This window comes from Rhinichthys klamathensis, unplaced genomic scaffold (genome assembly GCF_029890125.1).
Source record: "Rhinichthys klamathensis goyatoka isolate OS25496 unplaced genomic scaffold, OSU_Roscu_1.1 h1tg000311l_1, whole genome shotgun sequence".
In the NCBI taxonomy this organism is placed as follows: Eukaryota; Metazoa; Chordata; class Actinopteri; order Cypriniformes; family Leuciscidae; genus Rhinichthys; species Rhinichthys klamathensis.
The window spans coordinates 2,296,077-2,315,041 of NW_026606829.1; the positions used below are offsets into that span (position 1 = coordinate 2,296,077).

General features: G+C 39.8%; 1 protein-coding gene across 6 annotated transcripts in view; it reads right to left on the reverse strand.

Annotated features, from left to right (window-relative positions):
• The window catches only part of bcas3 (BCAS3 microtubule associated cell migration factor), a 256,157-nt gene that overhangs the window by 100,215 nt on the left and 136,977 nt on the right, over positions 1–18,965 (reverse strand). The gene's annotated exons all lie outside the window — the stretch shown is intronic.

Genomic DNA, 18,965 nt, shown 5'->3' on the forward strand with positions numbered 1-18,965 from the left:
TGCTTTTTTTGATCAAAAACTTTTTAAACAAAAGGCTGAGAAAAGCGTGTTTTTTTGCAAAGAATACAACATGCATAAGTAATGCTTTTATTGGTTGTTTCTGCCTCTGTTTTTATTGGGAGATTCTCTACTCTTTCAGAAGATGCTTAGTAGCGCCCCCAAACATATAGCCTATAACAGTGAAAACACGAAAAGCTGGAAAAATACTTTTCAATTAATCTTAAAAATATATATTTTAAAAATAAAACTCTTTTCTTAGATTTAAAAACAAAAACTAAAAAATTGTAAATCAAAAAATGTAGCTTTCAGAGGAGTGACGCGTTTACTGTGATTCTGATTCCAGTGTAAATACACTCATACCATACTTTTGGTGGTATAGGCTATATGTCATTGACACATGGGCATAAACACTTAAAAATAGAACTTCAAATGTAAAAAGAAAAAAGAAAATGCTGTAAAAGCAACTTGACATGTTGCTTTTTAAAGATTGTAACAATATAACCTAATTTGTTACTTTTCATTAAAAAATACCAAAATATAAAGCATTTCTTTTGAAAGTAACATCCCCCAACACTGTTCCTAAGCGAGTCTATGTGGTGTGGGAAAGAAATGCTCATTGGGAAGAAAAGGCTGCGTTTATCCATTTAATGTATGAACTCTCATGGACCTGTCAAGAGACTGTGCTATTAGCTTATTAGAGTCATACCGCTGCTGGAGTGTTTTCTGTCCGTTAAAGACATTAGCGGGAAACGCAGACTGTACATTAACACCAGCGAGTGAATCCCAGTAAAAAGCAAGCAAAGATGTGAGGTAAACCGCCATGAAGATTCACTGAACATCAAAGAAAAGAACTGCGAGTATAAAAAAAGATAAAGGCTCTAAGTATGTGTTTAAAACACAAGAGAAACATGTGTGTTTGACTGTTGCTCTTTGGACTTGTCAGAACAGTGAAAGCGAGTAAGTGGCGTGTGAGTGGCCCGTGTGTAGACGCTGAGTGAGGGTAATGATTGTGCTAGCCTGCAGACCATTTATTTGGCCATCTTAACTCAATTAAAAGAAAACAAGGCCGTCATGACCTTCAGATGAACTGTTCTCTCAGCTTAGGCGCTGCTCCTCACAGGGCCAGAATTGATGATCGTAAGATGCAGACAGTCAAGGGCTCTTAAACACCTACAGTATATGCATGGCTTATGGCAGAAGTTAGCACAATGGTGAAAGTAAACAAAATGGCTAAAATCTTCCTCAAGCTTACATATTGACACTTTTTGTATTAGTAATTTTAAAAGCTATAACCATACATGAAAATTAGTTTCCAGAACCGGATCTCGATACCTCAATACTCCCTTGACCTTTGAGGAGTCAAAGCTGCTCTCTTCCAGAAGTAGTGGAGAGGGGGCCTCTGCCTCAGGCTCAGAGACCACGATATAAATATATCCAGCCTGTTTTATATGCAGCTACACGGAGGAGTGTGGCTGGGGTGAGGGCAGGAAACACTAAGCACTGCATAAATCTAGAATGTGCAAAATCTTCACAAGCCCCGCAGAAAAGAAACAGCCCAGCTGAAAATATCAACCAGTGACTGGTGCAGTAACGGAACAAGAGGTGACCAGTCCAGAGGGGAAACATAAGGGAAGTTTTCTTTCAGTACATTGCCGTGTTCTTGTTCCGGTTGTGTCTCAGGGGTTGGGACCAGGCATGGTCTCATCTCTCACCCATGGAGTACCCTCAGGGCAAGTAAACATCTGTGAAATTTGGAAAAGTTGGTGGTTGTGTTCTGAACAGGGTATGACTTGTTCATCCTGTACTGCACGTGCCATGAAACACTGACAGTGCCACCCCATTCATATGTGTTTAAGCAAACTCTCAGCTCTAGAAAAGGCTAAGGGGGTCTTTCTAAAGCTGAAGCTGGGCACAGTGCCATCAATGTGGTTAAATCAGTCTGAGCCCCAGTGGTCCGGCTGCAGGCAGAGCAACGCAGAGCCGATGGGTTAATCAAGCTCAGAGATTAAGAGGCAGTACAGATGTGAGATGAACACAGATCAGGGTTAAATATAAGGTTGCATTTGTGTGTTAAAATGTGACTTCACCTTCACTGAATCGTCACCTTCGACCGCAGAGAACTCATTTGTGTGCCAACTCGTGTCACACCATTGGTGTGAGCCCGCGACATCAGCGGACGAGGGAGTCGTAACTACGGAAAATGACTTCGGAAATATCGACTCCCCCCCTATACCACCCGGTACCTTTATCATCGCTGTTTTTGGACACCACTAATGACTGCATGAACTTTGAGTTCCTCATTTCATCGATCTACGTGGACTGCTATTCTTACCGTTTTTCTGTCAAGTTTTGTGACACCGCGAAGCTCAGCCAGTCCTCCAGTCCCACCACTGGCAGATGTCTACTGCCCTGCACAATCTCCGGTGAGTCCACCTGCAGCGCCCGTACGGGAGGATCCTGCAGCTCTGCCCCCGGCCTCTGTTCTCTTCGCTCCATCTCGGCCTGTTGACCTATTGGCGCTGTCTTGGCTCCTCCTACCTTCGGCTCCACCGGAGACACTCGGCCTTGCGGTTCCACCGGGTTCCCTCGTCCTGCCGGTCACACTACTTCCGCCACGGACTTATGAGCCAGCCGCTGCGCTCCGTTCCTCCACCCTAAGGCTCTAGTGGGCTCATCCTTCCCCCTTGACGTCACCTCTGTCCTCCGTCACACCTGCTCCACCTCGGCCCTCACAATTGTCGCCGCGGCATTTCCTTGGTCTCTAGTACCAGCGATGTCACTCGTATCATCTGGACTGCTCCCTCTCTTTACTCCGTTGTGTGCTATTGGGACTGGCAAGCTCTGGGTTTGTGCTAACGGACCATCTCAACCATTGAAGCCAGGGGATTGTCGTCATCACGTCACTCCTCTGCCATCTCCTGTCACCATCCCTTCATCACCTCTGCGCCCTCCTCCAAAACCGCCTCCCATATCTTCGCCATCACGGCGTGAGGTTGCGCCTTCCCGGAGGGGGGCGTTCTGTCACCGTTATGTTCCATTTAGTTCAGATCATTGATTCTAGCTTGTTTTCATGTATCACGTGTGTTTCTTTGTCTTTGTTTTCCCGCCACTGATCATTCACCATGGACACTACACTAATCATCACAGCTTTTTTTCTTTTAGGTTATAATTTCTGTGTATTTAAGTTCCTCCCTGTGTTCTGTTCATTGTCGGTTGTTGTCCGTGCATTAGCACACTGTCACACATGTTGGGTTATTATTCTGTGTTCGTAATAAATTGTGAGTTATCTATATAATCATCTTTCTTGGATCTTTGCGTATTATTATTAATAACAATAATAAAATAAAATCAACATAATATAAAAATATAAAAAAATATAAATTTAATTTATAACAATAGATGTAATTATAACGATTTGTATTATTATTGATGATACTATTCATAATAATAATAATATCAACAACAAGTATTGTTTTGTCTAATATAAACAAATATTATTATTTTATTATTTTGATATTTATAATATTAATATATTAATAGTAGTAGTATTATTGTTTTAAATAGCATTGTGTTGTGTCTAATATAAATAGATTATTATAAATTATTATTATTTTTATTGATAATATAAATTATTACTGATTATAATATATTGATTATATATAATACTACATATTAATATAATATAATACTAATATATTAATAATATCAACATTGTATTTTCTAACAAATAAATGTTTTTATAAATAAAATATTTATTTATTTATATCAGATACAACACAATACATATTATTGTTATCAATCATTATAATAATAATAATAGCAATGAGTCATGCATTGTGTCTAATATAAAATAAATAAATTATTACAAAAATATAACATATGCAATTTATGTGTTTTAGAACAAATGAATATATTTTTAATATAATTCTATAAAAGTATCAATAACTGTTGTTACGATGTTTGTTGGCGGACCCTACGGTTTCCTGTAAGAGATCATATCACAGATGTCGGGTGTTTGAATCAATAGCTGTAAAAGCCACATCCAGAAAGATGGATAGAGAGATGGTGAGAGAGACCCTACGGATTGACTGACTCTGCCACAGCCACCTGGACCATCATCCCCCCCTCCCTTTCCCTCATAATCAGAAGGTGACAGACAATCCTACAAGCACAATGTGAAGACAATCCCCACAATTTATTTGAGGAGGTGTCAAACAGGGTAAATCCCTTCAGCCCACGCCTCACCATAAAGCACAAACACATGCAAAATTAATCTAGAGAGGAGCAGGGGTTAAGCCTGTGGGACAAAAACGGGTCAGTACAATACAATGAGTCTCCTCTCCCCCTCTTCCTCTCCTTCACGCAAACACACAAGCAGGAGGGACACACAGACGCTTAAGTCCAACAGCAACAGCTGTTTACGCTTGTCCGTTTCTAGCTAATTTGCCAAAATAGATGTAACAAACGGTAACCTCATTTGTGTAACGGGCAACATGGCCGTTATTGGCGTCCAGATGCATTCTTGCCGACCTCCAAGGGTGCTTACAATGCAGTAAACTTACATTAAAAGTATAAACAATGAAGATAATAATATGCAGGGTTTTACTATAAATGAGAGCACTATGAAATCTGACTGACTATAAATTAGCTCTCCGCACATTTATGGAAATAATCCACTGCTGCTAACTCACATAACCATCAATGTACACTGTTCACTTCCTCTGTTATTTTCACTGCAAAAAAAATGCTGCAAATGAAACACAAACAAACCAAATTAATTATTAAAACACACGAGATGAGCTGGCAGACAGACAACATGTCCTGACTGTCACAACGAGGAGGGTCAGCGCAACAGTCAGGGTTCACCAGCAGGAATGGGCACATGGAAAATTCTAATGAGTGGTTCGAAACAACTAAACCTTTGCCACACTGCTTACACAATCAGTTAATTTGCTAAAGATCATCAAATCAAAGGAAAATTATGTTTCCAGGCACATTGTACAAGCTGCTCTTTTCCAATAAAATGGAAGTCAATGGTGACCGTAGCTGTCAAGCAAGATTTACATTCAATAATGACTTGAATTCTTTCTATTCATCACACAAAGTTATCATATGATTTCAGAAGACTTGGAAAAAAGAGCACACGTTCTATAAACCACTTCTATGGAGTGCAAATTTTTCATGGTCTCCTTCCACTTTTCAAGTGCAGTTTTGACACGCCACTAAACCTCCGTTTTTTATTGTTCTATGAAAGTCAGACGGGTTTGAAACAACGTGAGGGCGAATAAACAATGACAGAATTTTCATTTTTGGGTGAACTATCCCTTTAAGCTCCAGTTCATACCCTGTGGCTCCCTGATCCTTTGATACAGCCGAGGAAAAGATCCCATCGAAGGGATTTTATTGAAAACATGGGCCGCCGCTGCTCTCCCCAGGTCCGACACCAAAGACATAAGCAGGTCCGCTGATTAGAGAGACGAGCCCCAGACTCCTGCTGTAATGAGATGCAAGCCCATGCGTCATGGTGCAGTCTGCCAAAACGTAAAACAAGACGACAGGCCAGCACAGCCAGTAACATTACTTCACTCTCTCTCTTACTTTCAGAATAAAAGAGTTGGCTGTGATATGTAAGATCATGGATAGCCAGGTAGAGGTAATGCGAAGGAGACCCTTGCCAAGACACCATACAGATGTGACTCTGGGGGCAAAAGAACTGTCTCGGTTTTCTCTGCTTCCGCTCCTGAGGGAAACAAATTTCCTCTTCCATCGTACTTGCTCACTTTTTTTAAACCAGACTTTCTTGCCAGACTCATAGACTACGGGTCAAAGACCTCGCTAGGGAACTGCTGCTGTTAGACACAATCTCACATGCAAAACAAAGGCGAAATATGCATATTCTAATGATAATTTAACATTTTTAAATAAAACTACAATGGCTTTTGATAAAAAAAATTATCTAGAATGAAAGAAACTGATTGTTACAAATACTTCAATCATGATCAAGGTTGGGGATTAACTTGTTTGAGCTGCGTGAGCTGAAGCAATAAATGAGCACTGGTAAACTGAATTGATTTGCTATACATGACATGAATGCACAAGGGAACTTGAACTATAAGGTCCTGTTTACACCTGGTATTAAAAAGCGTTTTGGTCAATCGGGTTACAAGTGGACGACGCTAAATACAGGTGTAAACGGAGTCTAAAACGTTTTGAACTTGTCCACTTTCGATCACTTCCAGAGGTAGTCGAAAAAGGATTGCTTTTGTATGTGGAGAGGCTCGTGGTCGAATGCGTTCGAGCAACCACAAAAGAACGCCTACTCTCCACCTACTGACTTAATGTGAAAACATAATGGGAAGCGCGTTTTCCGTCATCTCCGGTCACGTTTATATTTAAATTGCATGAGCTTATTTCTTCCATTAGATTGAAAGATCTAGACCCACATAGATCTAGACCCACCCTCCCCTCAAAGAAATCAGGACAGAAGTGGTTGAAAGTGGACAAAAGAGGTGGATTAAAATACCAGATGTAAACGGCTATGTGCCTGCCTCGTCTACTTGTGATCCGATCGACCAAAACACATCTTTATACCAGGTGTAAACAGGGTAGCGCAAGTGACGTGAGTCAGAATGTGTAAGTCACATTGTGGATACACTCCTTCTGTAACAACACACTAAAACACGGACAACGAATAACTAAAGCATAAAAAAGAACTACAGTTGTCTTCTCATGTTTTTGTTAAATGTCAATGAGTGTTTAAATTAGTACCGTATATAAAATGTGTAAATATTTGGTTTAATTTTGCACTGTCCCATCAACTAAAATGTAAATTATTCAAATAAAATAACTAAAATATGATTGTATAAATTAATAAATACTAAATATTACGACATGTTGACTAAATATATTATGTATATATTACATATACACTCACCGGCCACTTTATTAGGTACCCCATGCTAGTAACGGGTTGGACCCCCTTTTGCCTTCAGAAATGCCTCAATTCTTCGTGGCATAGATTCAACAAGGTGCTGGAAGCATTCCTCAGGGAGTTTGGTCCATATTGACATGATGGCATCACACAGTTGCCGCAGATTTGTCGGCTGCACATCCATGATGCGAATCTCCCGTTCCACCACATCCCAAAGATGCTCTATTGGGTTGAGATCTGGTGACTGTGGAGGCCATTTTAGTACAGTGAACTCATTGTCATGTTCAAGAAACCAATTTAAAATGATTAGAGCTTTGTGACATGGTGGAAGTAGCCATCAGAGGATGGGTACATGGTGGCCATAAAGGGATGGACATGGTCAGAAACAATGCTCAGGTAGGCCGTGGCATTTAAACGATGCCCAATTGGCACTAAGGGGCCTAAAGTGTGCCAGGAAAACATCCCCCACACCATTACACCACCACCACCAGCCTGCACAGTGGTAACAAGGCATGATGGTTCCATGTTCTCATTCTGTTTACGCCAAATTCTGACTCTAACATCTGAATGTCTCAACAGAAATCGAGACTCATCAGACCAGGCAACATTTTTCCAGTCTTCAACTGTTCAATTTTGGTGAGCTCTTGCAAATTGTAGCCTCTTTTTCCTATTTGTAGTGGAGATGAGTGGTACCCGGTGGAGTCTTCTGCTGTTGTAGCCCATCCGCCTCAAGGTTGTGCGTGTTGTGGCTTCACAAATGCTTTGCTGCATACCTCGGTTGTAACGAGTGGTTATTTCAGTCACTGTTGCCCTTCTATCAGCTCGAACCAGTCTGGCCATTCTCCTCTGACCTCTGGCATCAACAAGGCATTTCCGCCCACAGAACTGCCGCTCACTGGATGTTTTTTCTTTTTCGGACCATTCTCTGTAAACCCTAGAGATGGTTGTGCGTGAAAATCCCAGTAGATTAGCAGTTTCTGAAATACTCAGACCAGCCCTTCTGGCACCAACAATCATGCCACGTTCAAAGTCACTCAAATCACCTTTCTTCCCCATACTGATGCTCGGTTTGAACTGCAGGAGATTGTCTTGACCATGTCTACATGCCTAAATGCACTGAGTTGCCGCCATGTGATTGGCTGCTTAGAAATTAAGTGTTAACGAGCAGTTGGACAGGTGTACCTAATAAAGTTGCACAGTGGGTGAGTGTATATTTGTCTTTTTATCAAAAGACAAAAGCTATGAATAAAATAAATAAATAAATAATACTGGCTATACAAGTGCGTGCTTGGTATTCTCACGTAATGCATTAGTCTTGTGTAGCTTCGGCCCTCTGGATGCCATAATCTCCCAGGAAACACAACAAGAGGTGTGTGTGTGTGTGTGTGTGTGTGCTGTAAAAATTTAAATCAAAATGACATAAGAACAGGAAAAAAGTACCAGTGGATCAACACGCAGTGCATCTGTCACTACACGAAAATGAAATTAAGTGCGGCAGGCATTCTGGGATATTGACTTTGAGTGGCAGGGCTTGAGATGGCAAGCGAACACAGCACTCTTTCTGCACAGTATATGACTCTGGGTTTGATTTGAGTCCAGTGCATTAAGCCGGCCTCGTATCTTAAGCAGCAGGCTATGTGGAAGCTGTTAGTTAAATCAAGTTAAGCCATTTCCGCACTTAAAACAACTTCCCCCTTTGCCATACGCCCGCAGGAAGATCAGAGATTTGATGTAAACTCATGTTCGCTCCAAATGTGCTTTAAAGACGGGTTCATGCTGATAAAACTCCTTCCTATCATAGTTTGTTGCTAGGATAAATGTACCCCGTTCAAAGCATTAATGCACGTATTTAATTACGGATTCATTTATGCCTGGTTTTCTGCGTAGTCCAACATGTACATTACATTAACTATACACGTATAGCACATTTGCACAAGCAGAACACATTAAACTCGACACAAACGGAGGGCTTTCCCCATACACTCAGCTCGCTTACCCATCCTGGAGATGACAAGATCTTTACACTCAAGATCTGCCTGACTCCTCAGGCCATGGCCAGATGCCCTGCACTTGCCCAACTGCGTGACAGCCAGTATCTCCACCCCATCCGCCCCCACACCTCCATATCTCCAGCACCGGACAGATGGGCGGAAAGGTGGAGCACATCAAGCGTAAAGCAGACGGATGACTTTCGGCATGCTCACCATCATGTAAGAGCCGCAGAGAGGGGCAGATTCTCTCTCTTATTTGTAAACCATTAAAGGAAAATTCCAGGTTCAGTACAAGTTAAGCTCAATTGACTGTATTTAAAGCGTAACACTGATTACCACAAAAATCAATTTTCACTCGTCCCCCTATTCTTTAACAAGAAAGAAAAAAAATGCATTACAATGAGCCATACAATAGAGGTGAATAGGGTGTATCTGTACATTTAAAATAATCATTGTGTCAATAACAAGTACAACAATATGTGTAAACAATTTCAGTGTGGAAAAAATGTGCTTTTCTGCTTATTAGTTATATCTAAATTTACAACATAATGCCTAAAACCATGAAAAAAAAACGTAAAAATTATTTACTTAACAGCTCAAATGATACAAGAGTTAACAGTATGAATGTAAATGTATTTATAAAGTTCTAAAACTTGACATTTCTGCTTTTAAATCCTCTAAATATTCGGCCCATTTGCTTTCATTGTAAATCCTACAAAAATATAGCCCATTTACTTCCATTATGAGTAAAGGTCCTTGCCGGTCTCGTCCTAAATTTTCGCACGTTAAAAAATAAATACGACCTCACGTTGTGTCAATCACGTTTACACACTGCCTCCGAAACTTTCGTCCGTCATAAAAAAATTCGGATCGGGTTCGATTTTCTGCGTTTTTCGCATCTGTAGCAAGCATTTTGAGAGGTGTTTTGACAATTCAGAGCCACCAAATGACGAAAACGAAAAACGAATATTTCGGACTCAGTGTGCAAGGACCTTAACTTACAGTAACCTTGATTTTTGCTTTTTTATAGAAAACGATGAATGAGTCGGATTAATTTTTTGCGGTAACTATAACTGTCTCACAAATTCTGTCATTTAAGTTTAACATATAATGCACCTGGAATAAACCTTAAATGAGTTTTGAATCACCCAAAGCTTGGTAAATATTGCAACTAATTAATAAACCACATCGCTCACACAAATCATAACCAACAAAGCGCGAAGTCTGTCCAAGGGCAGGTGAAAATGTCAATGTAAATGTTTGTGAGAGTGTGTGTGTTGTGTGCTTGTGTGCTTCTTACTGAGACCGAGCTTCTCAGCAGAATTTAATGAACTGAGAACGACCTTGATCAGTGATTCAAAGCAGGGATTAGAGGGCATTCCCCTCCTCTGCCAGGCTCTGCCCTCACATTCATCAAGTGTGTGTTTTGATCTTTCAGGCACATCACATGTGTTCCCCCAACCAGCGCCAGCAAAGCAAACTCCCATTGACTCAGGCCGTTCTGCAAATTACCCACGTACACTAGCAATAACGTAGCACCCTAACGTTGCCCAGGGCACATTCTACACTGAATCGTTAACTTTTGATTAAGGCTGGACGCTCTTTAGTCCTGATACAGTGGGAAGGGGAGGGTGCGATTAAGACAGGCCTGGTTCTTCTTCCCAGGTTTCTAGCTAATAACTACAATGGACTGGCCTTAGAATAAGAAAACTACTCAAGAGGAAAAAATTAACTAAAACATGCAGAAGAGGGAAATAAGACAATTTCTAGATTTTTTTAAGATTTTCCACCGTAAATCATTATTTAGTGTTTTCCAGCAGTGGATAAGCTATAATTAGAGAATTTGTTTGCGCTTCTGCAAACCAGATTGAAAAAAGCCAATGTAAATGAGCGAATCCGGAAGACTTTTCCACATATATCACTTTTTGACAGTTTTGTGACAAGAAAATAGCTCATGTAAAGCACATCATGTGAAATTCATGAGTAGGACAGAAGCAAAATGCCACCGCTGCTGGACGATGGGAAAAACAGGCGACAACCATAAGGATTACTTGGACATATTTGATAATAAAAATGGTCATACTGTAGGTTTTTTACTAGACAAGCCCTTCCTATGAACCCACTCTGCTAGCGTCCTTCGAGAAAACACTGAGTGAGAGGAAAGAAATGACTTTTTCCTTTCATTTTATGTGGTCTCCAAACTTCAAGTAAAAGTAATGAGCTAATTGTGGCTTTTGATGTCAACCCGTTCGCTCTCGCTCCCTCTCTCTTTTTCAAACCAGCGTGTTATTCTTCGAAGTCCATAAAGATTCTCAAACCCTTTTGCAATCATGGCTTGGGTTTGAGGAGACAGAAAAAAACAAAACAGTGGAGTTCATCTAAGTCAGTGTAAATGCAAGGTATTAATTATGCTGAGAGAGAGAGAGAGTTGGGAGAGTTGGCTGCTGCGCTCCATTTAAAATATGATCAGTATAATCGAGCCATGCTGAGTGCGGAAAGCAAAGCCCAGACAAGACTTAGCACAGGAATAAGGATGTAGTCAGAAAGTAGTCGGAAAGTGACAGTGTCAAGGTTAACTTAAATATCAGCATGGGACATTTATGACTTTCACAAAGCAACATCAGCAGCAAATTTACTACATTAAAATATATCCAGTGTGATCCAAAAAGGCTGGGTACACTAGTAAACATGCTTCTATTTTGCATTATAATATATTTTTTAATAATAAAAAATTATATTTATATATTTTTATAAAAAATTTAACTGAATTTTAACACAAATTGAATTGGACGGTTCACCCCCAAATGAAAGTTCCATCATCATTTACACTCACAAAAGAAAACAAAAGATGTTTTGAAGAACGTTATAGGAACCACAAATAACATAAAACAAGAGTGTTTTTTCTCTCTTTTTTTGTGTGTGTTTGTTTTGTACATATGTTGGAAGTCAGTGGGGTCCAACAAACAAAACAAACAAACACTTGAGACAGACATTTCTCAAAATATCTTATTTTATGTTCCACAGAAAAAGTTGTACAGTGCTGGAAAGACAGTTTTGGAACTTGATGTAAATGATGACAGGATTTTGGGTGAACTATCCCTTTAACACATCAAAGATTCACATGATCAATGCACAACTTTTCTTATTTGATTAGCGATATTTTCATTATATTTTCATAATTTTTTTTCTTTAAATTATCAAAATTCCCTATTATTATTATTATTATTATTTATGTTTTGTTTCAAATCCAAATTTTCAACATGGTCTCAGACTTTTGGACTTTCGGAAGAGAACATGTATATTGTAGATGTTGCAACTGGCCACTAATATGAACATTTTCATATTTTTAAACACTTTTTCTGTAGCTTTTTCCGGTTCACTTAAATACTGTAGACCTATGATGACATCCTAAAAACATTTAATTTAGCAGTTTATATCATAAATACCGTATATGCATGATAATTAAACCAAAATAAGTGCTTTATATGAAGTATAGCATTCATGCAGCAGAATACTACTCGTTTCGTTTATTTTTCACACGTCATCATTATTTCATCATTTACACACAATTTCAGAAGAAACAGTGGACATATATAGGTTGTGTGAAAAGGAACCCCTAAAGAAGCTACTAAAAGCTTATTAGGAGGGGGCCCGATAACATAAACGTACAACATAACAAACCAAAAATATACTGAGGCTGCAAGTCAAACTGAAACCTACTGAAGACAGAAACCTCACTTCTAAACACAAACACGCATATGACCAGTAATGCTTGAAAGTTTACATATTATTGCTCTTAGTGCATCCATGGCTTTACTGTCCTGCCAGTGGCATAAACGACTGGGAAAAACTGTTCATGCTCCAACCTAGAGGTCAAATTAAGATGTATAAACAACTGTAGTGGCAGATGAGCTGTATAAGAACTATCTGCATCGATCCAGGACGAGCGATGCTGTCAGAAAAGCTCATCAAACACTGAAGAGAAAGGACCAAAAGAGCAGACTAGAAAATGTAGAGGAAGATGTAGAGGAAAAGAGATGACAGTGAGAGAGAGAGAAATAGCAAGGGAAGTGGCACTGAAGGACAATGGGAGGGAGGGTGGTTAACAGGAACAGGAATAGGAGTGAAAGAGAAGCCGGACCCACGGAGCATCAAGGGAGTTGTTTAAGGAGAAACAGTGTCCGTTTGTGGCCGGTGATAATACTTTCCATTCAACAGTGCTCGCAGCGCACTGATTCCTCTGATTGCAGCCTGGCGCCCTGCTGGCGAGGCTCTGCGCTGAAATTAAATCCACTCTATTCAGTTATAAATTATAATGCTCTATAAACAACACCCCCACTGGGAAAAGAAGCAGGGGGTGAGAGAGAGAGAGAGAGAGAGAGAGAGAGAGAGAGAGAGAGAGAGAGAGAGAGAGAGAGAGAGAGAGAGAGAAGGGGAAAACAGAGATTAAACAGGAGGAGAAAAGGATGAGGACAATGGAGGATGTCATATACATATTCTATCTCTATATATACATGTATATAATATAAATAGAGAAACGTGAAATAAAATTTTAGATGAAATTCTGTGAAAAGGATCATATTTAAACCACATCATCATAAACGTGAACTGAAAAAGAGAGAGGTGAGAAAAGAGAGAGAATAAAATAAAGAGATTGCTGTTCACTAGCTGTTCTGTTTGAGGATCAACAGAGTGTCCATGTTGCACACTGGGAGTTCTGCGCCTTTCTGCCGCCGCTTTTGTCTTTAGTCCAGTCTAAAGTCTGAAAGCCACAACACCCACACAGTGAAATCCAGCACACGCAGAAACACTAACGAACCCAACAAACACACGCCCTCTCTGTTTCTCACTGGTTGCGCACAGGCCAAAGCCTCAACTAGCACTGGGCTCTAATTTCATTCCTACATCCACATTTTACACGAACATACAGTGTTTTAACTTTTTATGTTTTGCGATGTGCACTGTGACTGAAAGCTGGATTGAAGTCAAACAAATTTTAATTACAGATGGCATTAAAGTCTCTACATTACTGACCTCTAATTAGTTTACTCAAACACCCTTATACATCCACAGCGTGCTGCGAGGGTGCTGCAAGAGCCTTTAACTACTCAGCCTGGGTCTGTAACTAGAGTTCTGTCATTTCTTACAGCAGCAGCTACTACTTGCTGCTGCTTTGTAGAGTTTCCAGTGGCAATTAGTGTGACACGCTATTTCAACATAACGGCTTCCACACACACACACACACACACACACACACACACACACACACACACACACGCAACTCAAACTCTGCAAACTCAGAGGAAACTACAGCAAAGTACAGCTCCTCTCAGACAGACAGATACAGTCATAAACATGCTATATTGTACTACATACATATATATATATATATATATATATATATATTTTATATATATATATATATATATATATATATTTATATATATATATGTGTGTGTGTGTGTTTATGTAGAAACAACAGAGAAAGTATATTTTAAACATTTGTTTAATGTTTACTGAGCACTATGAACCAAGGTCATTGTCACTGATACCAATACTGATGTCTCTATTACATGGATTTGTTTCTCAATTTTAGCCATTCATTATAGCCATTCAACATTACAGTTTAATTGAAAGCTATCGATTTTAACATTTAATAGGCTTTAAAAATTATAACAACAATTCATTTAAGTGAACTTAAAACAATCTTCACATAAACTCATTATAATAAATTTCACGTTTAGCTGTGTTTAGCTGTTTTTTTTTTCAAGGTTCAGATTTTTACCTGCCCTGCTAAAATGCACAAAAAAGTTATTGTTTTCGTTGTTGTTGTTTTTTAATTTTGTAAACAGTGCTTTAATATTTTCAGGTAGGTCTAACAGGTAGGAAATATACAAAAATTGATTATAGTTATTAAACATGCAGTCTTCACTACATAAATTAAATATACATTATTTAATTCTTATTAAAGCTACAAATGTTATTCAGTCAAGAGCAGTAAGTGATTTTTTCTATGTCTTTTGTTCTTTAATTAACATTAATGACAGACTGCAGTGGGTTTATTATGCTGCTGTCACTTTAAGACCTTACGCACATGACGCCTGACACACATCCTAATTTCTCACAAATCTTTACGTTCATTTAACACTAACTAATTTAGGACTCTTCTGAGGATAATTTAGGCATAATTTTGTATAATATAATATATTAACATAATAACTTAATATCTGAATCTTTTCTTTCCAAATACATGAATCATTTTGATGGACCTTTAATACAGAATACAGGTGCTAACCGGACCATGCTAACGAGCCAAACCTTGACCCCTTGGTTCAAAATGGCACTGCATATGCTAGACAGAGTTTATGATGAAGTCAGCGCCAACAGACTCACAAGCAAACAGGCCTTCAACAGCGAAACGCAGGTGGTGTTAATTTTTAACATGTGGAAACGGTACAAACCAGACACAAACTTGGCAAACGTAAAATACAACAACAGACCCAGAGGTTCAAATGGGAGGTGAGTGACCGTAAATGTCACCAGCGTCCCGAGCGTGTATCTTAGGACGGCAGTCTGACAAAGAGCTGGGAGAAAGTTTCCCAGGCTGTTGTACATGAGCGCAGCCAATGAGACTCATTCATCCACAACGCTACATTTGAAACCTGTTGCTGGGTGAGAGAGAGAGAGAGAGAGAGAGAGAGAGAGAGAGAGAGAGAGAGAGAGAGAGAGAGAGAGAGAGAGAGAGAGAGAGAGAGAGAGAGAGAGAGAGAGAGAGGAGAGAGAGAGAGAGAGAGAGAGAGAGCGAGCTCTCCTCTGATCGACTGAGTGTACCAAGAAGCAGATAGATGTCGGAGGTATAATTGCTAACGTCTGTCTAGTAGCATACAGTAAAAATAGCTGCAGTAACCAGTCCATCCGTCCAATCCCGGGGCTTCTATTCACTCCCTGGCCAATTACAGTGCGATTGGCAGAGCAAACAAAGACTTATTGGTTGTTAAGTTGGCCTCTCATCTCTGGAGTACCCTCCCCTCTTCTGTTCCACACACAACATCTGCAAACACCTGATACGCGTCCAGCACCCTGCTGCCCTACACTCTTGTTAAATTGTTACCACCTTTCGCTAAGCCAGCTCCGACAATTAACAACACTGCTTTTTACTTCAAAGGGCCACTGGGCCTGTAGGTTTAACCTTGCTGCTCCTGAAGATTTGTTTTTGATTTTCATGAGATCCCAAGACGCTTTCAACTTTGTTCTTTCACTCTCGCCGCAGTGTCTAGAGCCAAGCTAGCTGCCAGACTTGGTTATATATTACAAATCTCAGGCTTTAAGTTAAAAAAATAATAATACAGAAAATCTACGGTGACAAATCTGGAATTCAAAAACCATTTTGGCCTGAAACTGTTGCATGACGCTTTAAAATGTGTAGAATTAAACAATAAGTAAATAAATCAATGGATGTCTATCAATTAAAAAAATTAAAAACAAATGTAGTTCTGTTATTTTATTGCTCATTTCGCAGCTTTTATTGAAACAGATGATCAAGATACAAAATAAAATGATAACTTGCATAGTCTACATGAGCGTCACAGCTCAAGGTGTCAGAGCACATACACAAACCTCTATGCATTTACACTTCACTTCATGCATGCATTTTAGTGGCGTCACTAGTATCGAGTGAAAATGGTGAATTATCCCAAACAGACTGCCGCCATTGGATGGTAGCTAAACAGCAATGGGTTTTAAAGCATCACAGTGTGGTGAAGGAGCCTCAGGCTTGTGCTACAGCTGCAGGCCTCTCACAGCACTAATGTCCAACTGCGGCTCTCTGCTGCCGTTCAGAAGCACACTCCATTGAACCTTCCGTGCAGCAGAACACTCACTTTATGTGTCTGCAGCCGTCTGTTTTTCATCGGGCAGCAGGCTGAGCATGCAAGCAGTAGCGTGTGAAGCGTGTTCGGGCGCCCCCTCCCAGCGTATCACCATAGCCCCACAGATGCCCCCGCAGCACCAAGAGTGAACTAGAGCAAATGCGTTTATGAATTAATACTGGGGCAGAGGGGTCTGCGTGGGTGTAAATGTATGTGTGTGACAGAGAAAGCGAGAGAATGAGAGCGTGGGGAGTGCAAGGAGGGTTTAGGGTGTGTGTATGTGTGTGTTGTGCTGCTCTTTTTCAGTGAGCCAGCCCCCGTTGCAGCCCCAGGATGTGAGCTGTCACTTCAGATAGCTGGTGATGAGGCACAGAGCTGTCAGGAAAGGTGAAGACGGCCCAGAATAGGAGAGAGAAAACGAGCGAGACTGACTGACGGACTGGTGGAGAGGATTTCACAGGGAAAAATGCTCATTCGTCAAAGACAGAGCAAGCGATGAGATGAAGAGAGAGATTTTCCAGTCAAATACAGGACAGGATGTCACTGCATCATCTAGAATCGCAAAAAAGAAAAGTGGGTGTCATTCACTAATCATACATGTGCATGTACATGCACAATTTTAAAATTGCTTTCACATGGAAATCGTGACTCGTTGCCAAGTTTGCACATAATAAAATTATTGAATACACACACTTACATTTGAATAATGAAATTATTCAGATTCATGAGCATTACCTTTTCAGTGCATGTAAGTACACAAGTATGGAATTATTAGTGAATGAGACTTAATAGTATATGTGTGTATGTGTGTGGTTCTGCTAAATCCTACATTATGATGGCAAAATTCTTGTCCCTGTGGGGAAATATTTGTGTATGTGTGTGTGTGTGTTTTAGAGTGAGAGTGACTGAGAGACAGAGAGAGAGAGAGAGAGAGAGAGAGAGAGAGAGAGAGAGAGAGAGAGAGAGAGAGAGAGAGAGAGAGAGAGAGAGAGAGAGAGAGAGAGAGAGAGAGAGAGAGAGAGAGAGAGAGAGAGAGAGAGAGAGAGAGAGAGAGAGAGAGAGAGAGAGAGAGAGAGAGAAGCAGAAAAAAGCAAGCCTTTCTGGCAAAACCTCCACGTTTTTTTTTTTATTTATTCAAATGTCCTCAAAACAGTTCACAATATGCACTCATTGTGTTCGTGGTCGGGTCTCCCATATGTTAAAACTTAATTTAAAAATTGGTTGGGTATTACATTTGGTGAAATAAAGTTTTAATACTTCACTCTACCGACCACAGAATCCTCTAAAGTGAAGGAAATTGGGAATAAAAGAAATAGCTGTTTGCACCTCCTCACTTTCAAGCCACAGTCAAATTGCAGCACATTTGGTCATCATGTAAAAACCATTACAGCTTGGTTGTGATTATGGTAATACCACATCTTATTTATCAATATGAGGATGACACTGAGATTCTGGTGGTATGAGCAGATGGAACGGAAATGTTTTCCTAGCTTGTTAAGTAATTACAAGAAAACTGCACAGATAATAATGGTGTGATTTCTGTGTGGTTGCCTTTTCCAGTGAAGGAATCAAAGTATCCTGGCACACATAACTAATGTGCCCCTAAGTAGTATAAACATTTTAAAAGAACTGAAAATGAAAAAGGCACCAAGTACTCATTTGTTATTGCTCCAGTAGTCAATACACTGTAAAAAATTGCTGTTAAAAATCTGACAGTAAAATTCTGTTTTCCATTAAAACTGTAATGTACTGTAGAAAACATTGTATTCTGCGCATTATTTTGCTAATTAAAAAATTGCTGTTACTTTACAGCCATTTTTTAACAGTACTCTACTGTATTTAAGTAATATGTTTTTTTACTGTTTGCAATGCATTATGGGATGTGTTCAATTACAGTACAATGCAGTATTTTTTTTTTTGGTGTTGGAGTGCAATTACAAGTCTGGTCTGTTTTGTCAGTTAGGTTAATTTTCAATTTTCGACCATTCAAAATCACTTTCAGTCGGGTACTTGTGATGACAATTTTTCACAAACGTCATTTGTAAAGCACTTTTTTCCCTGACACCCGTTCAAAGGACATCTGCTTTACATCGCCATTTGCCATCCAAAGTCCTGCATCTGCATTGACCTGGATCTGCACCTACAACTTACACGCTAATTAAAACATTTTCTTAT